General features: G+C 42.8%; 1 protein-coding gene across 3 annotated transcripts in view; it reads left to right on the top strand.

The window, feature by feature from the left end:
• Window positions 1-2,591: 2,591 nt before the first annotated feature.
• MYO16 (myosin XVI) overlaps window positions 2,592-23,013 on the top strand; it is a 393,567-nt gene continuing 373,145 nt past the window's right edge. Inside the window, exon 1 of one of the 3 annotated variants that reach the window (XM_029999071.2) lies at window positions 2,592-2,810. The gene's annotated coding sequence lies outside the window, so the exon portion shown is untranslated. The other 2 variants (XM_029999067.2, XM_029999068.2) reach the window with 2 other exon arrangements.

Consider the following 23,013-nt stretch of genomic DNA (forward strand, 5'->3'; position numbering starts at 1 on the left):
TGACTTGCAACACAATTAACCTTGTAGTAAAGTTTTGGATGTCAGTGTTTGCAAGAATGGAGCTTACCTCAGTAATACTGGCAACAATTTCTATTTGACTTGATGTGCTGGTTTTGGCTGGGGTAATTTTCTTCATGGTAGCTGGTATGGGGCATGTTTTGGATTTGTGCTGAAAACAGTGTTGATAACACAGCGATGTTTTAGTTACTGCTGAGCAGTGCTTACACAGAGTCAAGGCCTTTTCTGCTTCTTACACCACCCTGCTAGTGAGGAGGCTGGGGGTGCACAAGGAGTTGGGAGGGGACACAGCTGGGACAGTTGACCCCAACTGACCAAAGGGATATTCCAGACCATATGACATCATGCTCTGCATATAAAGCTGGGGGAAGAAGAAGGAAGGGGAGGACGTTTGGAGTTATGGCATTTGTCTTGCCAAGTAACTGTTATGCATGATGGAGCCCTGCTTTCCTGGAGATGGCTGAACACCTGCTTGCCGATGGGAAGCAGTGAATGAATTCCTTGTTTTGCTTTGCTTGCATGTGTGGCTTTTGCTTTACCTGGTAAACTGTCTTTATCTCAACCCATGAATTTTCTCACTTTTACTCTTCCAGTTCTCTCCCCTATCCCGATATGGGGGAGGTGAGTGAGCAGCTGTGTGGGGCTTAGTTGCCAGCTGGGTTTAAACCATGACACTTGAAATGGTTGCTTTTAAGTCCAATGTGTCAGATAGGATACATTAACATACTGCATGGTTTTGAAAACAAAGTGAGAACTGTAAAGAGGTATGGGTCTGGTGTGCCTTAACTGAGGTATTTCTATATAGCTGTTGCTTCATTTCCATTTTAGATTCCCAGTCTGTAGTCCCTTAAGCAGGGAAGGTGACTTTTAAGTTAAAAGTCTACATTACATACACAGTTGAAGGAAAGAAGCAGGCACCACAAAAGGCTTCTATAAGATCCTTTCCACTTGAGACATCAGTCTTTCTGGACTGAGTGGAAATCAATAGGAAATGACAGGTCTTGGAGAGCACAAGAAGGAAGTTACCTGTCTTTTGCATAACGACTGATTATTTGGAGTGCTTGGCCAACAAGCAAAGAGCTGTTTATAGGTCTTTCTCAGCCCCAAAGAGTTTCAATCCACTTTTTCTTAGAAAGTGCTTCAGTGAGGCACTAAGGCATGCTGAGGCTTGGCGGGAAAGGAAATAGGGTACTCCATTGCTGTTAGGCCAGAGGGCAGCCAGAATTCAAAGTCAAGAAGCCAGGAGACAACCAAGCATTTAACCTGCAGGAGACCGAATGAGGGTCTAAATTCTGCTCCCTATAGAGTCCATCACCAAGATAAAAACTATCCTGGGAGCACATTTCTGAACTGAGCCCCCCAGTTACAAAACTAGAGACTTAAGTTCTCCTTCAGTCCTTGTGGCTCCTTCACTCCTGCTGTGTACTGGTTCAGTTCCCAGGCACAGGGAATAGTGTGCCCTGCCCCATGCCTGTATTTAATCTGGCTACAGGGACACTATAAATGTTCAGGTATTGGGTACTGAGCCCCTAAATCTTCATGCAAAGCTAGTTGTGGTCAGATCTGTGACTGGCAGCTTGAGCTTCTCTGGAAAGCCTGAGTGAATTTCAAAAGCGGGCCACTTTCATCTGAGTCACAGTTGAGCTTTAAATGATAGACAGCTGCTTATGTCCTGGAGGACCAGCCTTGAGTCAGTGCAGGTGCCATCATCAGGTAAGCAGGGACCATTCAAGACCAAGTGAGTGGTCATCTAATATGTAGATGTTTCTACTCTTTAGTTAATCCTGGAAAATAGATGCACTCGTGTATCAATGGATATGTACCTTAGCTAAAAGTTAAGCAGGGTTCTCACCTGTGGGCAAAATACCTTAACGGCCAGGCTCGCTGCTCAATAAGCTGGCAAAAGACTTCTCTGTCACCAGGACTTGTGGCTTTTCTGCCTTTATGTTTTTTTGCAAGATTTCTGCCTACAGTGCCAGAAAACACAGCACTAAAGCAGCAGGGCGTGAGCAAGCTGCTTATAGTACTGGGACAGAAATAGATGCATCCAAGCTGCCATTTATTTTGCAACTACAAACCTCGTAAGAAGTGTTGGTTTTGCCTCCATCTCACAGGGTGATAATTATGACATTCCCAGCGTTTCCCTTTTGTTGGGCATTATGCGCCAGCAGGGAGTCGAGTAGGTCTTTGTTGTGCTGATCTACAGCTAGACTGCTCGAATCCACGCAGCCTCCCCGACCCCTTCCTTTGGGCAGCTCGCCGAAGGAGAGGGGCGGACAATGAAGGTCGAAAAACGAAAAGGCAGCAGCCCTTTGCGGCGGGTCCCGCGGGGTCGGGTGACGCCCCCCCCCCCCAGCACGGTGGGTGCGTGCTGGAGAGGGAGCAAGCGGCATACGAGAGAGGGTCGGCGGCGTGTCCGGGGGGAGGCGGGGGGGCACGGGGCCGACGTACCTCCCCTGGACCGCCCCGCCGGCCGGGGGTACCGGCAGGTACCGGGGCGGGGCGGTGCAGGGGGAGCCGCCCCCCCGGCCGCCCCGGCGCGGCCGGCAGCTGGGCATCGCATCGCGGGGAGGTGTCTGCGGGAGGCAGGCGGGGAGGAGTGTCGGGGGAGGCAGGCGGAGGCGGCTCGGCTCGGCTGGGCTGGGCGCACCGCGCCACTAAGAAGGACCCCCGAGAGAAAGTGGAAGTGTGCCGCGGCGCCGGGCCTCGCCCCGCCGTGCGGCCGGCTGCCCGGCAGCGGCGGAGAGGCAGCTCGCCGCAGGCTGCTGCTGCCGAGGCCGCGTCCCCCCGAGGTGAGTGACGCCCTCGGGGAGGGGTGCGGCGGGGTGCCCTGCAGGGGCTCGCCGCGGAGGGGATGCCCCGCGGGTCTCCCGGCGTGGGAAGCGGGCTGGTGAAGAGGGACGTTTTGCAGAGGGGTTTGGCGGTCTCTGGGTGTAGGGGGGGAGGGCGTGTGGGGGGTGTGTGTGCTGTGTATGCTTTGCTTCCCCCCCCCGCCCTGCCCCGTCGTCTTCTCTGTGTGTCCGTGTCCGTGCCCGTGCCCTGGGCCAGCGGCCCCGCAGCCTGGTGTCAGCCCTGGTGAGGGCTGTCCGGGGAGAGGCGGGAGCTGCCCGTGCTGCGGCGAGGGAGCGAGTGAGGGAGGGAGGTCCAGTGGGTCACTGAGGTGCTCGGCTCAGTCTGCTCCTCTTGTGTGCAGAGGTGAGAAAACTAACCTAGGCTCTGTCAGATTTGCACTTTTCCTTAAATCAGCCCCTTTACAGGCGTGCTATTGCGCTTCCCAAGTACCCTGTTTGGGCGGAGAGGCTGATGCAAGCCTGCCACCCCACTGGTGTAAATCAGTGCTGACAGTCAACTGGATGGGAATTTTCTGATAAACATTTTCTTTCATTGGTAGCGTCAGTCAGTTAAATCCCAATGTTTTGTGGAAGCATGCCTACCAAATGGGTGAGAGAAGGGTTTCAGAGCAGCGCTATGTGCTGGGCTCGTTTCTGCCAGCCCCTCCTCAGGTGGCTCCTGAGCCTGTGTCCCCCATGCCGGCTGTGCTGGGCTGGAGGGTCCCTGGGCCTGGGTTTCACAATAGGCAGTTGGGAGCTTGTGGGTATGCTTGAGGCTGGATACTGAAAGCCCTGGCTTGACAGGGCTGGGGTTGCTGGCCTTGGGAGCCTGCTGGCCTCAGAGGCTCGCTCTGGAGAAAAATGACTTTTCCTTCCCCCTGGGAAGATACTGAGTAGAGTGCCAGAATCATTCCATTTGTTTCAGAAAGAGAGGGGAGATGTAATTTAGGTGTTCACACAGTGAATCTATGAACTTTCTGTGGGAAACTTATAAACTTGAAATTGCTATTCCAACTGGAAAAGTGAGAACGTCAGCCCTGCAAAACAGAAGTGTCAGCCCTGGAGCAGTGCAGGGGTCTGAGTGTGATCGCAGACCATGGACTCCTGCCATGGGTTGTTTCTGGGCAGAATCTCAGGCAGATTGTGATTTCTTGTCTCCTGTTCCCACATCTTTATAAGAGAGTATTCTCCTGTTGAGCTCTCTATTCTCCATGTGTTCTGCCTATAGCACCCTGGCTAGACTCGCTATCAGTAGTTTATACCAAAACCAAGCGGGCAGTGGTGAAGTAGTAGCTTTTTAGGTGGTGTTTTACTTTGGGAATGATTTTGTGGGTGTAAAACCATTCCCTTTTGCTGAGAGTAGAACATGTTTAGACTTCATTGCCGGCATCAGAGATGTGACCTGAGGGTTAAAAAAAAAAAAAAAGTGTGTATATATGTGTGTGTACAGTAGGTTCAAAGTGATGGGATGAGTTTTCTTGGCTGGACTATTGTCATGGAACAGTGGAGATGCCATGAAAAGTACCAGTAAGGACTGGGATCAGGGTGATAGGTAGAGCAGAGCTCTGAACCGTCGCAGTGATTTTGTGTTGTAGGAGTATTCAGAAATCCCAGCTGTAAATCGCATCATACAAAGAGAAAGCCAGTCCTTGGCCTCAAGGGATGACAGAGGTACAGCAAGGAATTTGTAAGAGGAAGGAACAGAGGGGAAGCCATTTGTCTAATATTACATAGGTTAGACCAGAACTGAAAGTTTCCAGAGTGAAACTGGCTTTATATATTCTGTCTCTGTTATAATACTTTTTCATTATGAACTGAATCTTTCCTGATTATGGAATAATTTTGCAAGTACTAGTGATAATGTTTGATGTATAGTATGCAGAACATGTATTTAATGTGGAAGATGAATAAATGCTGAAAATCTTCAAACTGGGAGATCAAAATACTTCCAACTGGAAGTGTACAAAATTATTTGAATAAATCTACCTAGGCTATAGTATGTTCTTTAATTGTACAGTAGGAATTAAATGGAGCTTGAGTTGCTTGGAATTTGTAGTGCTGGTTGAGGCAACTGACCATCATGGAACAGTGGTTTATTGCGCTGCTTTGAAATAGCTCTTGCATTTTATGGTAGTGTGATGTTACTTTAAGTAGTACCATTATTTCAAACCAGTGTAATGAGATGAAAAGCATTTGGCATGCACTCCTGTAAAACAACATTTTAGTGCTAAATTCAGATCCTTGCTTTAAGGTATCTATAAAATACCATGCTTATGTAGGGTGTCATACCAAGAAAAATAGACAGTTAGTTTAAAGCTGTCTTAAAACATTTTTGTTGTGAAATGACAGTCAGAAAGGCAGTTTCAACCACATTTTTTCCTCTTTTGGAGTGGAATGGTTTCTTAGCTTAGACATAGAAACTCTGACAAACTGATCATGAGGTAAGTGGCCATAATAAATGGGACGATTTAATGAGATGAATTATGGATTTGAACATGAGCCTCTTCTGTCTCACCTGATTGTCCTAACCAATGAGTTATTTCAGAGTGATTTCTGTGTGTTTGTTTCACAAAAAGATGTGCTTAAATATGGAGTTTGAATATACATGTACACACACAGTGGTTTTTTTGTGCAGTTGTGAGATACAACAGAAAATATTCTTCCAATCTGAATAATGCTTTTATCTAGATTTTCATGAACGTGTTTTGGTTTTTTTTGGGTTTTTTTTGTCCAGTTCTATAAGAAGTGACAAAATAGCGAATTTCTCATCTGCCTTAAAAAAACCACAAAACCCAAACAGGCAATATGGTCCAAAGCCACTTTGTACAGTCAGTCAGTACTATCTCAAGTTAAGCCTGCATGTTAGCTTGGTACTGTCTTTCTGATCATAGCCTAGCAAACCTCACTTGCACATTCTCTGTGTTTTTTCCACTTCATCTTTCTACTACTAACTGTTATTAAGATAATTGTAGCTAATGAACATGGGAAAATGTTGTGATCCTGCACAAAATTAGCAATAATTGGGGATGCAGTTGATGATGTCTGAGAATATCATGTTGTCACATGTTGTCAACAACAACAGCTGCTGGAGGTACTTGCCATTTTGTGGGCCAGACCTGCTGGTTTAAGACTCTGCCAAGTTCGTGTGAAATACAGTTTGTTGCATCTTTCTGAAAAAGATGACAAATATTTTTTTGGCTTAATAAGATGAAAGAACCTTCCTGGCAAGCAGCTAACTCTAACCTTTGCACTTAGATTTGTTAATTTTCCCTAAGGTGTGTGTTTCATATGGTGCCAAGCCTAGCTGTTAATTTATTTAGCTTCTTTGAGACATGTCACAGCTGTCAAATAAACATCAATGTGTGTGTACATATATATGTATATATGACTATTCACACAGCCTTTTTGTGGAGTAATTGTTAATATATTGTGTTCTGATTCATGCCTGTAGGTGTGTCTATTCCTGGCCTGTCTTATTACACGTGCAGAAGAGGAAGGTTGGATTATGGATTTTGGGCTTTATTCCTTCTTTCTAAACGTTTCACTTTAAAATATCATTCTGCCTAATTCCTGGAACTGTTAATAAAAACATTACATCTGTTTGGTCAGGGAAAGATTTTTCTCTTCCCTAAAATATTTGGGATCATGAAAGTAAGTTGTGCAACCTGAAGCATAGGGCCAGGCTTCAAATCTTGATTGTGGCAATGCTAGGGCTTATCTACTGGGTAATGTAGCTGAGCTCTGTGGTCATAATGTTTTTCCCAAAATCACATCTGGGATTTGCAATACCATTTGGAGAAAGGCTTTTGTTTCAGCAAAACTTGTTCTTTCGGACAAAACACCCAACCTGTTTTTAGTCAGAACATCTCTGGCTATCTCCAGTATGAATGAATATTTAAACACAGAGGGTTGGGTATATCCACTGGAAAAGAATTGAGTTTATTGTAAGTTGTAGTAGGAGAAAAATAATATAAAAAAATAATTTGCTGTGTTCTGCTGTAGGAAGAGTATGACTGAGGTTTTTTCCTAATGGAGGTAGCAAATATGTATGTTTTTGCTGGGCTAGGTACTGTGGTATTAAACAAAAAGGGACATTAAAAGGTAGACTAAAAGTTAATTAAACAGTCCCAACAACGAGGCCTCACAGGTAAATGGCTTCAGGGTGGTTGAGATAACTGTGATTTTTGGATCATACATTGAGAAGTAGCTGGTTATTTCCAGAAATGTTAAAAATCATAGAATCATAGAGTGGTTTGGGTTGGAAGGGACCTTAAAGACCACCGAGTTCCAACCCCACTGCCATGGGCAGGGACATCTTCCACTGGACCATGTTGCTCCAAGCCCCATCCAACCTGGCCTTGAACACTTCCAGGGATGGGGCATCCACAACCTCTCTGGGCAACCTGTTCCACTGCCTCACCACCCTCACAGTAAAAAAAATTCTTCCCTATGTCCAATCTAAACCTACCCTCTTTCAGTTTAAAGCCATTACCCCTTGTCCTGTCACTACAGGCCCTGGTAGGAAGTCCCTTCCCATCTTTCCTGTAGGCCCCCTTTAGGTACGGGAATGCTGCTATAAGGTGTCCCGGGAGCCTTCTCTTCTCCAGGCTGAACAACCCCAACTCTCTCAGCCTGTCCTCATAGGAGAGGTGCTCCAGCCCTCTGATCATTTTCATGGCCTCCTCTGGACCCGCTCGAGCAGGTCCATGTCCTTCTTACGTTGGGGACCCCAGAACTGAACGCAGTACGGCAGGTGGGGTCTCACAAGAGCAGAGTAGAGGGGGAGAATCACCGCCCTCGACCTGCTGGCCGTGCTGCTTTTGGTGCAGCCCAGGGTACGGTTGGCTTTCTGGACTGCGAGCACACATTGCCGGGTCATGTTGAGCTTCTCGTCAACCAACACCCCCCAAGTCCTTCTCTGCAGGGCTGCTCTCAGTCCACTCATTGCCCAGCCTGCATTTGTGCTTGGAATTGCCCCGACCCATGTGCAGGACCTGGCACTTGGCCTTGTTGAACTTCATGAGGTTCACACGGGCCCACCTCTCAAGCCTGTCAAGGTCTTTCTGGACGGCATCCCTTCCCTCCAGTGTGTTGACCGCACCACACAGCTTGGTGTTGTTGGCAAACTTAACTTACTGAGGGTGCACTCAATCCTGCTGTCCGTGTCACTGACAAAGATGTTAAACAGCGCGGTCCCAATACTGACCCCTGAGGAATGCCACTTGTCACTGGTCTCCACTTGGATATCGAGCTGGTGACCGCAACTCTTGGAGTGCAACCATCCAGCCAATTCCTTATCCACTGAGTGGTCCATCCATCAAATCCATGTCTGTCCCATTTAGAGACAAGGATATCATGTGGGACAGTGTCAGATGCTTTGCGCAATCCAGGTAGATGACGTCCATTGCTCTTCCCTTATCCACCAATGCTGTAACCCCATTGTAGAAGGCCGCCAGATTTGTCAGGCATGATTTGCCTTTAGTGAAGCCATGCTGGCTGTCACCAATCATGTCCTTATTCTCCATGTGCCCTAGCATAGTTTCCAGGAGGATCCACTCCATGATTTTGCCAGGCACAGGTGGGAGGTGAGACTGAATGGCCTGTAGTTCCCCGGGTCTTCCTTTTAAGCCCCATTTTTAAAAATGGGTGTTATGTATCCCCTTTTCCAGTCAGTGGGAACTTCACTGGACTGCCATGACTTCTCAAATATGATGGATAGTGGCTTAGCAACTTCATCCACCAGTTCCCTGAGGACCCGCAGATGCATCTTATCAAGTCCCATGGACTTGTGCACCTTCAGTTTCCTTAGATGATCTTGAACCTGACCTTCTACAGTGGGCGGTTCTTCATTCTCCCAGTCCCTGCCTTTGCCTTCTGTGACCTGGGTGGTGTGGCTGGAGCGCTTGACGGTGAAGACAAGCAAAAAAAGTTGCTGAATACCTCTGCCTTCTCTATATTCTGGGTAACCAGGTCTCCCATTTCCTTCAGGAGAGGGTCCACATTTTCCCTAGTCTTCCTTTTATCACCGACATACCTATAAAAGCTTTTCTTGTTGCCCTTGATGTCCCTGGCCAGATTTAATTTTGAGGGCTTTGGCTTTCCTAACCTGATCCCTGGCTGCTCGGACAATTTCTCTGTATTCCTCCCAGGCTACCTGTCCTTGCTTCCACCCTCTGTAGGCTTCCTTTTTGTCTTTGAGTTTGTCCAGGAGCTCCTTGTTCACCCACGCAGGCCTCCTGGCATTTTTGCCTGACTTCCTCTTTGTTGGGATGTGTCGCTCCTAAGCTTAGAGGAGGTGATCCTTGAATATTAACCAGCTTTCTTGGGCCCCTTTTCCCTCCAGGGCTTTATCCCATGGTACTCTACCAAGCAGATCCCTGAAAATGGCTTGTTTCTCTCTGGTATGAATGTGTGTCTAGGGTAAGGTATCAAATCTTAGCTTCAGTGGCCTCAAAAAGATGGAAGAGCACGTGCATCCCCAGCAGTGCAAGCCTGATACCCGTGTTGACTCAGAAATACAGACACTACAGCAACCAAGCTAATTTTTCTGGTGCTTTTAGGTATAAGCTGCTCTCATCTGAGCTGGTGGGAGAAGGAGTAAGTTCTGGAGAGAAAATAGAAATTCTTCCAAAATACAACATTACTTTAGCAGCTGAAAGGTATTTGAAGTTACTCTGCAAATCACTTAAGGCTTTTTTTTTTCCTCCCTCAGTGAAAATGGCTAAGATGGCACGGCTGGGTTGGTCATGTGAATATGTCTGGCAAGGAGGGGCTGCTGCATAAAGATTTGTCTGAAGGGAATTGGTAATGTGATTTCAGTCCATAGTGAAATACTGGAAGCTAGCTCTGTCCCAGAGGCCTGCATGCAAGGATTCCTTGTAGGCATCTGAGGTACGTTGCAGTTGTGGCACAAGCATGTAACAGAACTGCATCAGACAGTAAAATCCAGGTGACTGAGAGATACTGCTTGTGGTTCAGAAGACATAATTAGTTTTTTTGATGGTCGATGTCAAAGTGGGAGTGAAATGTTCCGTAGAAATAGAAATTCTTTTGTCACATGAAGCAATATTCAGGGACTTGAAATAAACTGGTGAAAAGCTTTTCTTTTAAAAAAGGTTTTTTCCTTTTGATATCTAAAGATCTGTGCATCTGCTTTTCTGAGATCACGGATCATTTTGTTTTGAGATTAGAATAAGATACAAAATGTTTGGAAAGACTGTCTGCAGGATGCATGGAATGTAAATATAGTTGTGGGTTTTTTTCTGAAGCAGTTAAGTATGTCTCAGATAAGCAGGCTATAAAGGAATTCTAACTGTTGCTGTTTGTATTGCAGTAGTTTACTGTGGATTAATTCTCAGTTGAGATGCCTTTGTGTCAGGTGCTGTTTTATTAGGTGTAATAAAACAAAAGCATCTATCCAACTGCATTTATCTTAGAGTCTGAGAAATACCATGTAGGAGGAGGGAAGACCAGATAGCGTTGATAGTTTTATATTTTTATGGTGTCAGCAGCTAAGTCCCATTACAGAAGCTTAATCTGAGAAAGTGCCCACGGTCGCTATGTAATCAAAAGAGAGAGATGAATGACCTTCTGGTGGTACGTATCTGAATGTATGGCTGTGACTCTCTCTACTATGCCTGTCTGCTTTGGGGTTGAAGTGGATGGGCATATGAGTCCTTGCCTGTACCTGCACAAGTCAAATGAGGGCTTCTTCCTGAAGAGAGTACTGTGGGTGCTAAACATTTCCCTGGCAGTGTCCTGGATGTCAGCTAGAAAGGAGAAGCTTGGGCAGTTAGTCAGATCTAGCATATAAACGTGCACTGTGTCCTAATTAGGAGTTTTATTTAAGGAACATTAGTGATTTAACACCCCGATCTAATTATTCGTAAGCTTCTTGCTAATTTTGTAATTAGCACTGGAGCAAGACTTTTTATGGAAAATACACCTGTAAGGAAATCGGAACCACTAACTTCCAGTGCTTATAGAGAGCTTTATTCCTGTGACAATGTTCTGTATACAGTGTCTATAAGGAAATATTACTATTTGTTCTATTTTTACATGATAGTAAAGATAGATAATGTGCCAAGTGTTTACAAAGACCTATTATAGTCAGTTCTCACAACCCAAATGACGCTGGCTTTAGAACATGCATCTGTAGGATTAGATTCTGCTCAGATGTTACCTAGTGGAGAAGGCATGCTTGAATCACTTTATACCACAGTTATCTTTGGCCTTCAAAGGGTGAGGACGAGAACTCGGGGTGTAGCCAGGGTATACTGGCTGTGTGCTCTTGCAGTTTATAGCAGCCAAGGCAGCTTTGTATAAACATAGATGGTAAGGTACAACTTGGAGCAGCCATAAGCCTGCTCTAAAGTGTAGCATGGCCTTATAAGGATAAAGCTGTTCTTCTAGCTTCCTTCCAGGTAATCTATGTAGTATGTTTCAGTTGGACAGAGAACCTGGTAGAGAATATCCTGGCCCATCATCAAGCAGGTGGTCATAGAATTTTTCTTCTCAGAGAAGGTCTCTCAAGTGTTCTCTTAATTTCAATAAGCAGGCTTGCTCTTTCCGGAGATTGATAAATTTGACTAATCCTTAGTTCTGGAAGGCAGTTCATGCTTTGCAGAATTAAAACCTAATAATTTGGTTTTAAACCAAATTATTTGCATTTGCATCTCTTTAAACACCAGTTTTTTAATGTTTTTGAAGATGGGGAGCTTTGTAGCCAGTCTGGAGTAATACAATATAACTAAGGTCTGTAGAGAGAGGTCCGTTCATTAGTTTAATAGATGTGGCTGGAAAGGAAACAAACAAGCTCTCAGGCTCAGAATACCTTATTCCCTTATTGGACTGATGAAGCAATTAAGCCTAAAAGCTTGTCACTTGTTTTTATTGCACAACAGTTGTAGTAGGCTTTTAAACTAATCTTTTGCTTGTTTGTCTTTGTAAAAGAAAGTGGTTCACCTATAGGCAGAGCTGCTCTATGCTTGGGGGGGCACTGAGCGTGGATAAGTGCATTTAATGCAAAAACAGTCGGAGTCACTTCAGCATGCAGGATCATGCCCTGGGCTCATGATTCTTCAGTCCTGTCACATCTCTTCCTTTCTCAGCAGGACATGCTCGTCTACATCCCAGTGTGCCAACACAGCCATATAAAGGAAGGGATACAAAAACACTGCAAGCTACTCTGCTCTGCTTCCACTTCCTACCACAGATACCGTTTTTGATGTCAAGTGGCCCAGTACTTCCTTGACCCCTTTCACTGTTTCTCACTGAATGTGTTTTAGTGTCAAATAATTTGGCTCTTGCTTTAGTCCCAGGTTCAAGTCTCCTGATTATTCACACTGCATGTATGCTAATTAATTCAGTATCCCTACCAGAGACAGAGAAGTAGCTCCTTCTGAAGAGGGGAAGGGCGGGAAAAAAGGCATTGTTGGCTGGCTAATTTGCTTCGAGGTCTGCTCTGGATAAACAGTATAGGTACAGACCCTGCCAAGTTTGGCTTCCTCTGCCTGGGACATTTCTCTAGCAGTCTCCCAGGAGGTCCTCTGCTCTTAACTGCCCCCTCATGCCTGTGATAGAAAGCTTGGAAGCACTTCTGCGTGTCAGATCTAGCTGGGTTTTAGTGCGAGCACTGTCAGTGAAGAGACCCTAGCCCTGATGGTGGGTGTACCTTACTACGCAGACGGGTAAGTGGATGGTGACTGCATCAGTAGTTTTACTCCAGTTGTGTATCAGGTGAGATTTTGGTATTTAATCATCTTTTCTATGCTTACAGACATAGTCTTTCTCCTCCTGTGAAAGGAAATGTGGGCACAAACAGCATACAGGAGCTGCAGAGTACTTTAACAGACAGACAGTGTCTTGAGACCAAAACTGTTCATCAGGGTGGGGAATCCTATCTCAGCGAGTAAAGGCTGAGGAAGCCAAGCTGGTTCATGGTACCTTTCACCCACAGAGACTTTATAGCTTCACAATCTGAGCAATTTTTATTTGTATGTTTTGTCTATTGGTCTATTGGTCTATTGTCTACTAGCTAGGCTTTCTGAATTTATGCTTGTGTTAATATTGCCTTCCAGAATGCTGAGGGTTTTTTCTGTTTCCTCCAGAAGAGTGGAATTTTATTCCTTGGTATGGGACTTGTAGCTTTTGCATTGGTGGTTGTTCTCCCCTTCCCCTGTCATATTCCCTCAACTTTTAGTTGAACAGAGGATGTTTGAGGATGATGTTACATTTCCCTTATGAAGCTTTAATAAAAGGCACTGAATTGGGGTAACTGTGCAGTTGTCGCAGCAAGAGGAATCCTGGGCACACAAAAGGAGACCCCACAGCAACTGTGCAGCGTGGTACTGGCTGTGGTGGCTGCTGCTGCTGAAGCAGTCTGTGGGCTGCAGTCATACCTGTGTTTCTCTGCCTGATGGAAGTCATGTTCCAGTAGACCCGAATACCTGATCAATAATTAATCTAGTTACCAACAGTGCAAAAAGGCAGAGTGAAGTGGTTTTACTATGTTCTTTATATAGTTTTCCAAGAATGGAAAATACCACTTTCAAACTTTCTCCTCATTATTAAATACAGCTACTGCAAGTTGTGTCTGCTAGAAAGAGAAGTCAAACGTCCTCATTATTTGATGGGGATGTTGAAATGCAGTAGCATTTCAAAGCCTTTGGGCTTTGGTGGCCTAGGTCTTGTACAGACATATAATAAATGACGGTCCCTGCTCCCCAAAACTTCCTGTGTATCAGATGAGAGAAGAGCAAGGGGAAATCAGGCAGTGTCCACAGGGACAAATGAGATAGGAAATATAATTTAAGTCAGAGGAGTTTCATTAGCCAAGAACACATTCCACTTCTGTTTTCCTGCTGTATATAGTAAGCCATCATTAGACTAGCTAGATCTTTAAAATATTAAGACTGTAATTTAAATAAAATACATGGGATTTTTAAGAAGTCAGTACAGTGCCAGTGAGTAGGATGAAATTTCTCAGCCATCCAAGAGGAAGGGCCAAAGAACATACTCCACCCTGGGAGTGCAGGAGGGAAGTGTAATGTTGGTCTACTTTTAAGGGACAAAGGCAATTACTCTATTCAGGTTGTCTGCAGATCTGTCAAGTCGTGCACGGCCATGCCCTTTCATGAAATATGGTGACCTGCATGGCAGGTAAATTGTCCTCCCTGGTTTGTGTACACGATGAGGGTGATGGGCCACAGCGGCATGCTATAGCTGTTCACACTGGTTTGTCAGGTCTAGAAATCAAAGAAATGAGTGCGCAGCCAAAGACAAGCACCATGGGCCCTTTTCTCACCTACCCTTGGCTCTTGATTCAATGCAGTGTCCTCTTCTGCACTGGGGATGGGGATATTTGAGAGGTCAGTGTAAGGTGGTGGAGCACTGTGGCACTGGTAGGCTGGCTGTGCACATTCTGAAAGGGTTATTTGTGGTGATAAACAGGCTGGCATTTTAGAATGGCTAAGGGTGGGCCTGGGTGTCTTCCTATATCCATGCTTAAATGTTAGCTGATCTCCTCAGAAAGGAAGGACAGCAATGTTGCGGCTGCAGTTGCAGCGTACTTGCTGAATTCAGTTACGGAGGAAGCCATTCCCTTTTTTTTTTTTTTTTTTTTTGTCCGGCTTGTGGGCTGGGTGCACATATGTGAATTCCTTCTCAGTTCAAACACATGCAGTTCTCACACAGAGACTGCTGCTTGGGAAAGGCAAATCTAGTTCACAAAAGATACAGCTTTGGATATAAAATGTGAGGTTGGACCCAAAGCCCCGTGTCGATGGGGCTAGAAAATATTACTTCTGCTGCTTTCTACATCATCCTTGTATTGTATCTGCATTTTTGGCTGTATTCATTGTTGCTAAGGCATTGGTAATTCATGGATACCACTTGTAAGACTAAATAAGTGATGACTATTATTTGGTCTTATTTTATCTATGATGTCTCCTTTCACAGAAACTTAACAGAGAGAAAAGAGATCAGGGAATTTTAGCAGGGAGTGGATCAAGTGCAATACAGAATGCCCTTTTGCTTTGGTGTTTAAGCGCAGAACGTGGGTGGGAGTTCTGCTAACCTGTGAACCAGTGAGACTGAACAACTTGCAATACTTTATGTATAAGTATAATAATATAACAGACTTAAAATTCCTCTTAAAAACCTTCATTTACTCTTGCTAGTTTAAAAAAAGCTACGTATTTGCAGATGGTTTCACACTGGCACTTGTTAAATTTCAGCCAATGTCTGCCACCTGAAAACTACAAGTGCCATTTCCAGCTCCCAGCTGGTGCTGCCACTGGCTGCTGATGACATTTCCTCTTCTCTTTCACAGACATAATGGTTCAGGAGTGAGATAATAAGGTAAGATAGGTTAAAGAAAAACAGAAAGAAAACCAATCCTAGCCCACACCACCCATCCTTCATTTTGCAATTTCACTGGCTGTTTTTGTGAAAATACAGGCAGTGACTGATTGTGGTTCTTCTGTTTCAAACTGCATTTAAATTTCTTTTCAGAACCGTTCTTTTAAAGTACTATCATGACTACTGAAAATGAAGACTTGAATGAAAGTTAAAGTGCCTATAAATACATTAAAAATATATAATTTTAACTGAGATAAATGGTTAAACTTATTCCATGTTAAATGTTATTTATAGTACCATTTTTACTCTTAACCCAGTAATTAGCCTGGGATCAAAGATTTCCCTGGATGAGTATGTTGTCACCTGTCTTTCTCCTTCCCTCTACCCCTTTAAACAGTGTGGCTTCCTCCTGCAGGGACTTGTTGACAAATCATCTAAAGTAAATTTGTTAGTGTCCTAAACAGTCCTGAGCACAGTATAGCTGTTCTCATTAGCTCTCTTATTGCCTAAGAGTCAACACAAAACTCTTGAGGACCTGTTTGTAACATGAGTATGTCTTGATCTGTTTAATAACATTTTTATCCAATCATGGAGATGGCATTTAACTGTGCTCTGGCTTTCAAATCCTTTGTGAATTAGTCTTGAGTGACCAAAATCAATTGAAAATGTCAAAAAACTTAGTGTGATTGATGGACGTGGTTTCTGTTTACAGAGTGACAAGGTTTTAAAAGAGTTCAAGGTTTGCTTAAACAGCAGGCTACAGGGTCATTTACTTCTAAGGAAAGAATTTCTGGTAGCTGTTTTCTATCAACACATGCCATCGTGTGAAGTGTACCCTTTTTTTTTTTTGCATTTGTGCAGCTAATGCTACTATCACAGCAGTGCATTCTCTGATGCCACTTTGGTACCTGATTTCTTCTGGATTTTGTTTCAGAAGGGTTCTCATGCTGACAACTGACACTGAGATCTTACCTGTTTGGACTGGTCATGCTGGAGGATGCTGGAAACTGCTTTGATTTTTTTTTTTTTTTTTAATTTTTAAAAAAAAATTTTTTTTTGGTGTAATGGGTATTGAAATTTGCTAGATATTTCTCATGATTCTCAAAGAATCAGGAATTAATCAACTAATTTCCTTGGACTAGGTGTTCTTGGGGTAAAAGGAACATAATCCAAGGAATAAGAATCCCTTAAAAGGACACAGTCTTTGTTTGAAATACTACTTTCTTTCTCTGTTTATTGTCCCTACAAAGGGGAACTAGATTCTGTTGCTGTAAGTTTTAAGGAGTTAACAAAAATTGGATTAATATCCTGAGGTTATCTAAGGAATTGTTTGAGCATGTAATAGTCAAAGATTTCTTTAAATATTTTATCAAGGTAGCGCTGGTCGTTTCACTGTGAATTGTATATGTCCGGGGAAGGCGAGAAGACTGTGTGTTGATACATTCACTGAACCATGCTTAGTTAATGCACCAATGCTGCATCAGAGTCAAAGATGTGTTCAGGCTATATTTTACTTTAAAATAAAGGTATTTATAGTATCAATAAGACTAATGTACTCTGGCATGCAGTTTGCTGTCTTCTCTCAATTACACATTACAGCATGGGAAGAAAGCAAGTGAAAAATGTGTGTATGTGGCTTTTCTTGTTTTGTTTAAATTACAACATAGACCAACAGCACTTTGAGCCTTTGTGCTCCAGAAAATGAGAACATAAGCAGTCTATACCTGTGATGTGACAAACGGGGCCACCATTTCAGTCTTCCACAGCGTACTGATAACAGAGCTCAGTCAATGCTGGAGTGCTCATACCCCATCACAACAGTTAAAGTATTTATTGGTGCTGGATACAGCTTCCCCCAGTGCTGCCCAGCTTCTTCCCAATTCATAACTGTGACAGTGTGGTTGTGTGTTTATCATCCTCAAACACTGAGAGGCCACAAAAGCCTGAGTATAATTCTCAAATGGAGCAAAATATTTTTAATGTGTATATCTATGTGTGTGTGTGTGTGTATACATATATATGTATGTATGTATGTTTCTGAATAATATTTCTCAAGAAGCTGAAAGACATCCTGTAATACAAGTAAGAAGTTTTCTTCTTAATTTTAAGGAGCAGGTGGTTCTTAAACCTTAGCAAGAGTACGTTCCGCAGTCGAACTTTGTAAAGTTTGCACTTTTCTGGCAAATTCAAATCCTGTAGGAAAAGGTACTTGTTAATGCAGTCTAGAAGGTAAAGTGACCACCTTGCATAAAGGTTACTAGCTTGTATCCAGAACTGCAGCTTTCAGTTAGACATGCTGCTTTTAAAAAAAAAAAAAAAAAAAAAAAAAAAAAAAAAAAAAAAATCCTGTGCATGCACTTTAGCAATTTGTCATTGCTTTTCAAGCTTATTATCTCGTTAAGTAGCATTTAATGAGGATAACCACAAAATAATTAATTTATACAGTATGTTTATTGTTTCCCTGATGAATTTATGTCTTAAATTTAGAGTTCCTCAATGAATGTGTTAATCTATTTTTATACTTTGTACACATTTTGTTCTCTAAATAAATATAAATGTTTCTTCAAGGTCTTTATTCCAGTCCATGGGTTGTCTGTAAGAATTCCACCTGGTTTAAGCATGGTGTAGAGTTAAGTTTTCTTAGAATGGGCCCTGCCACCATGAAAGCTGTGAAGCTCTGTCCTGTTTGAAGTGTTTGGGAGTGTATTGCACCAGGGTAAAGCTGTCCTCAGTTACAGTGGGAACTTTAGTTTATTGTTTTTCCTAGTAAATGGTAGCTGCTTGACATTAAGTTCTTGCTTTGGGAGATGGACGAATTGAGTACTCTGGTATGATATATGGAAACAACCTATTTGTCAGTAAATAATTGTATTTGGTGTAGGTATCCAGGTGTTGGTAGTGGTGGAGCTGCAGGGGTGGCCTCTATGGGAAGAGACCAGGGGCTGCCCCATGCTGAACACAAGGCAGTTCCAGCTGGCTCCCTTGGACCCACTGCACCCACAGCTGAGCCCCTCAGCCAAGCTGGTGGCACCTCTATGAAAACATTTAAGAAAGGGCAATATGCTGCACAGCAGAGTGAGGAAAAAAAAGTGTGAGAAACAATCCTGCAAACACCCAGGTCAGAAGAAGAAGGGGGAGGAGGTGCGCAGGGCCAGAGCAGAGATTCCCCTGCAGCCTGTGGGAGGGATGACAGGGGAGCAGGTATTTCCCTGCAGCCCATGGAGAACTGTGCCAGAGCAGATACCCACACTGCAGCCGCGGAGGACCCCACACTGGAGCAGGTGGATGTGGCCTGAAGGAACTGTTGGCAGTGGAGGGCCCATGCAGGAGCAGGTTTATCCTGAAGGACTTCAGCCTGTGAGAAGGACCTGTGCTGGAGCAGGGGAAAAGCGTGAGGAGGAAGAAGCTACACAGAGGAACTGCCATGGACTCTCCACAACCCCCTATTCCCCATCTCCCTGCAGGTGTAGGGGAAGGAGGCAGAGGGAGTGAAATGGAGCCTGGGAAGAAGGGATGGGGGGAGGTGGTTTAGTTTTTGTCTTTGTTTCTCACCGTTCTACTCTAACTGACAAAGGATTAAATTAATTTTCCCTAAATCAAGTTTGTTTTGCCCATGTTGGTAACTGGTAAGTGATCTCCCTGTCCTTATTGGGATCCGTGACCTTTTCCGTCTTATTTTCTCCCCCTGACCTGTTGAGGAGGGAGGGTGAGAGAGTGGCTGGGTGGGTGCCTGGCAGCTGGCCAACATCAACCTTCAAGAATAATCTCTACAATAATTTGCATATGGACTACCAAATCATAAATATAAAATCCCGTAATCTATAACTGAACTGTCAGATTAGGAATCTCTATTAAATTTTATGGTTCGTGATCTACAATATTTAATAAAATAATAAACTGAACTGAATACAGATTTTTTCTTTTTCTCATTTTTATGGACTTAATATTAAAAGTACTGAAGCCGTGCTAGTATGCAATCATTCAACTCTTGGACTTACCTTTTAAAGATTTAATTGTACTAATTTGTGGTTATAAGTGACATCATTCAAAAAGGAATAAAATTATTTTAGGAACACAGAGTACAGTAAAACTTAAGTACATTGGGTAAATGATCATGTGACAAAAATAACTGGTTTAGTGCTTGAGGAGAAAAATATATCAATTGGAAACAAACTGATTAATGGTTGTTTTTGCAGCTGAGATAATCCTGGATCTTGCCTCCAAATTGCAACCTCTATAGGCAAAGTAGGAGCAGTAGTCTCTGGCACTGAAGATAGTACAGTTGGAATGCTCTTGCATCTTCATGGACATATATGTTCAATGCATCTTTTTTCCCTTGAAGGAACTACATATAGAAATTGTGTGAGAAATTGATGTGCAGCATTAAAACATTGTTCTGGAAAAAGGATACTTTTTGCTTGATGTGGTCCGAGTTTTGAGGCATTATTTGTAATGGTTTCAGAGTAAATGGGAACCTCAGCTATGTGATCAGTGAGAAATTTTCTGCAACCCTGCAACACAACAAAATGTGGTTTTGTACATATTGCAGCTAAGAATTATTCGTACTGATCTTGATTTAGTCTATTATGTTGTCTGTGAGTATCTGATATTAATTGATTCCATCTAAAAAGCACATTAACTAGTATAATTTATTCAGTATCTCCTTAACAAAGAAAACTGTATTTATTTAAAGTAATTCTAAAGAAGCAAAGACTTACCCCTCATTAAAGAAGATATCTGCAAAATCTTAGTTCTTTTCTAAGAACACAGATGACTGTAGTTTATCATTTAATACCTTATTTTGTAGCAGTGTGGAAATACTGCCTTTTTAATTGCAACCACTATAACACAATAAATGCTGTGAATTTTTGCAAAAGGACTGTATGAACTGTTTCATAACCTACTCTATGATAGAAAGTAGCAAGCAAAATCCATTAAAAATAGGATGAACTGCAGAATTAAATTCTGTGGCAAAACCTCTTCATTTGAGGGGAAAGTCTATCCCTTTTCATGTAGGCATTAATATTCTAGAATGTGGATATTAATGTTTTAATCACCAAATTGCCCCCTCTTCCAGTCTTTCCTCCACGCAAAACATTCCCCTGTGCTGTGTCACGTCTACTAAAACTAGCAGAGTTGACAAAAACTTACGTGAACAACTGCAAACACTACAGACACAACCACTGAAAGTGGATTAATTGCATCTCCTTAAAAACAGAGCGTACAAAAGAAGAACCGTGTGCATTCTTCATTTGGTCTCCACTTTGTTTCATAAGCTACTATTTCCTAAAATTTCCTTTTGTGTATACTTAAAATAGAAAATAGTGAAGTTCTCATTAAGGATTTGTGAGAATTAATAAATACACTTTGTAAAAGTGTGTAAGAGATTTCCTGTCTGTGGAACAGGCCTCTTAACAACCATTCATTTGTCTTCTATATGCATATATGCTCCAGTCTTTGAATTAATTTATTATCCACAGTTACTAGCAATATGTACTTGAAGCCTGATTAAGTACTAGCCAAAAAGACAATCTTACACTTGCACAGTGATGACTTTATCTGCCTAATGAAGGCAGGGTTGAATCTCAGCATGTATTTTAGCAGTATTGCTACCTCAGCATTTCAAAGTGCTAGTAATGTAATCATCATATATTCAGTCTTGCAGTCCCTAAATTAATATTTTTCAATTTTGAAGGATGCTTCTGTGTGTGTATATGTGTGTGTGTGTGTATATATATATATATATGAAATATGTACCGGTATATATAACATGAGTGTTAGTCCATTTAATTGCATGAAATGTTTCACAGAAGCTTTCAAAAAAGAATCCCTTTTTTAGCTACCAATTTTCTGAGGGCTTGAGTATTTTTCCCAGGGCGCTTGCTGTCTGTCTTTTGAAAGAGCAAGTGTTGACCTTGGATACCATACTTGAAGGAAGATAGGGCTAGATTGTATCAATGTTACTGTGTATCACATGGTAAATCAAAAATCAGACTCCTACAGCTGTTGCACTATGTTGTACATGCTCATGTGTATATTGTAATATGCAATATAAAAGGATTAAGGACAGAGCTGTTCTGAACTTGTTTGGGTTCCTTGTTGAACGTTTGTAGAAATGCATTTTGCATACATGGCAAGAGACTGAAAAAAATGGAAAACAAGAGGAAGAGAATTCTTCAGCTAAATGGTCATTTTGTGAGGTGCCAAATAATAAATTAGAAAACCTAGTCCAATTCTCTTGTTTGTGGGTTTGTTTTTTGTGGCCACTGGTTTATGAAAGTGTTGATGTGAGATTTAAAGGGGGCGTTGTGCTTGCAGGGCTTCTACATGGAAATAGAGATAGTATTTGCAAGCTGATGAAGTACATTCCTGTGAACGGCCTAAGTGATGCGACCTGTCAAGGTAATGAATTAAGTATTGTACTTAGGCAGAAATATTACAATGGCTACTGTATGCAGAGATGATGTTTCCTAAATTGAAAAACAGGTTTATTAATGGTGTTCTTATAAAGACAGGACTAATCTAGGATTCTGCTACCGTATTTAATTAACAAGTCAAGCATTAACGATCCATGCAGTTCAGCTTGCAAAGTGAGTGATGATCAATTTTTTTGCTGCGCTATGTTCACAGCTATGAAAAGGTGGTTGCAAACCTCAGAAAGCTAATTCAGAAATATAGATCAATATTTCATTCTGTCTTTCGCTGGTGTTAATTTAGTAGAAAGAAGTGTTCACATATTCCTAACCTTGCTTATGATTTAAGCTTCCTGCTTATTTATTTCTTCAAAAATATTATTCTTTGCCAAAAAGACAGTTTAATCTGATAATCTTGTATCAGAGGGAATTTCTTGGGAGTAAACAGGCTACTCCAAATACGATGTGTTGCCTCTCAAGTCTTGAAATCTGTGATTCATAAATTACACAGGATGAACCAGGGGATGGGTCACTAGTTTTCTTGAGGGGAAGGGCATCTGTAGTGCTGGGAGCTCAGCTGTGTCCCCCCCAGTTTAGGTGACTGGAAGCTGTCCCCACAGATGTACACGTGAAGGCAGACAGCAGAAGTACTGGACTGTGACAATCACAACAGCAGACGCAAGTGGCTGGAGCATGGTGTGTGACCCATGTGGTATTGTCTTGAAACATGTAGTACCGTGGCAACTAGCACAGATGGCAGGAGCACAGAAGGGAAACCCGATGGGAAGTTTGACTGATTTATCCGCAATTGCCTTCTCTCCTTTTGTTGCGTCATTAGTGGTATACAGAGGAAAAGGGACAATAAAGACACACTTTGGGAGGATCTGATGGTTCAGCAGTGAAAAATGTTAATGAAGGGGTGAAAAAAAGCTTTTGGGAGTGGAGTGTTCACATATCAATATATTGCCTTTTTAATGGGAAAGGTTCCCTAATGTTAATGGGCCTGGTCAGGATTTAATGCAAAAGGTGCTGTCCTTCAGCTCTAATCAGGCAGGAAGGGAAATGAGAAGAAAACCGTGCAGTTCTTTTGTACTTAAAGTAGACATTAGTAGACTTTATGAGCTGTGAGTGTAGTGGACAAAAGAAGGACGTATGAAGTGATATAAAATAGATCCCGAGAGATCAATTTAATGTTTAAAGCCTAGGCAAAAAAACCCCTTTAAACTTGCATAGATTGCAAAATTTCCAGTCAAGTAGCACAAAATAAAAACAGGGAGAGATGTCTGGAGGACTGCGTGAAGAAGCCCTGTTTGTGCTGGACCTGTTGTACAAGGCTGGTGCCTGGCCAGCTTTAGTCAAAGCAGACTAAAAGCTCTGACATTTGGCCAGGG

This window comes from Aquila chrysaetos, chromosome 23, assembly GCF_900496995.4.
Source record: "Aquila chrysaetos chrysaetos chromosome 23, bAquChr1.4, whole genome shotgun sequence".
Classification (NCBI taxonomy): Eukaryota; Metazoa; Chordata; class Aves; order Accipitriformes; family Accipitridae; genus Aquila; species Aquila chrysaetos.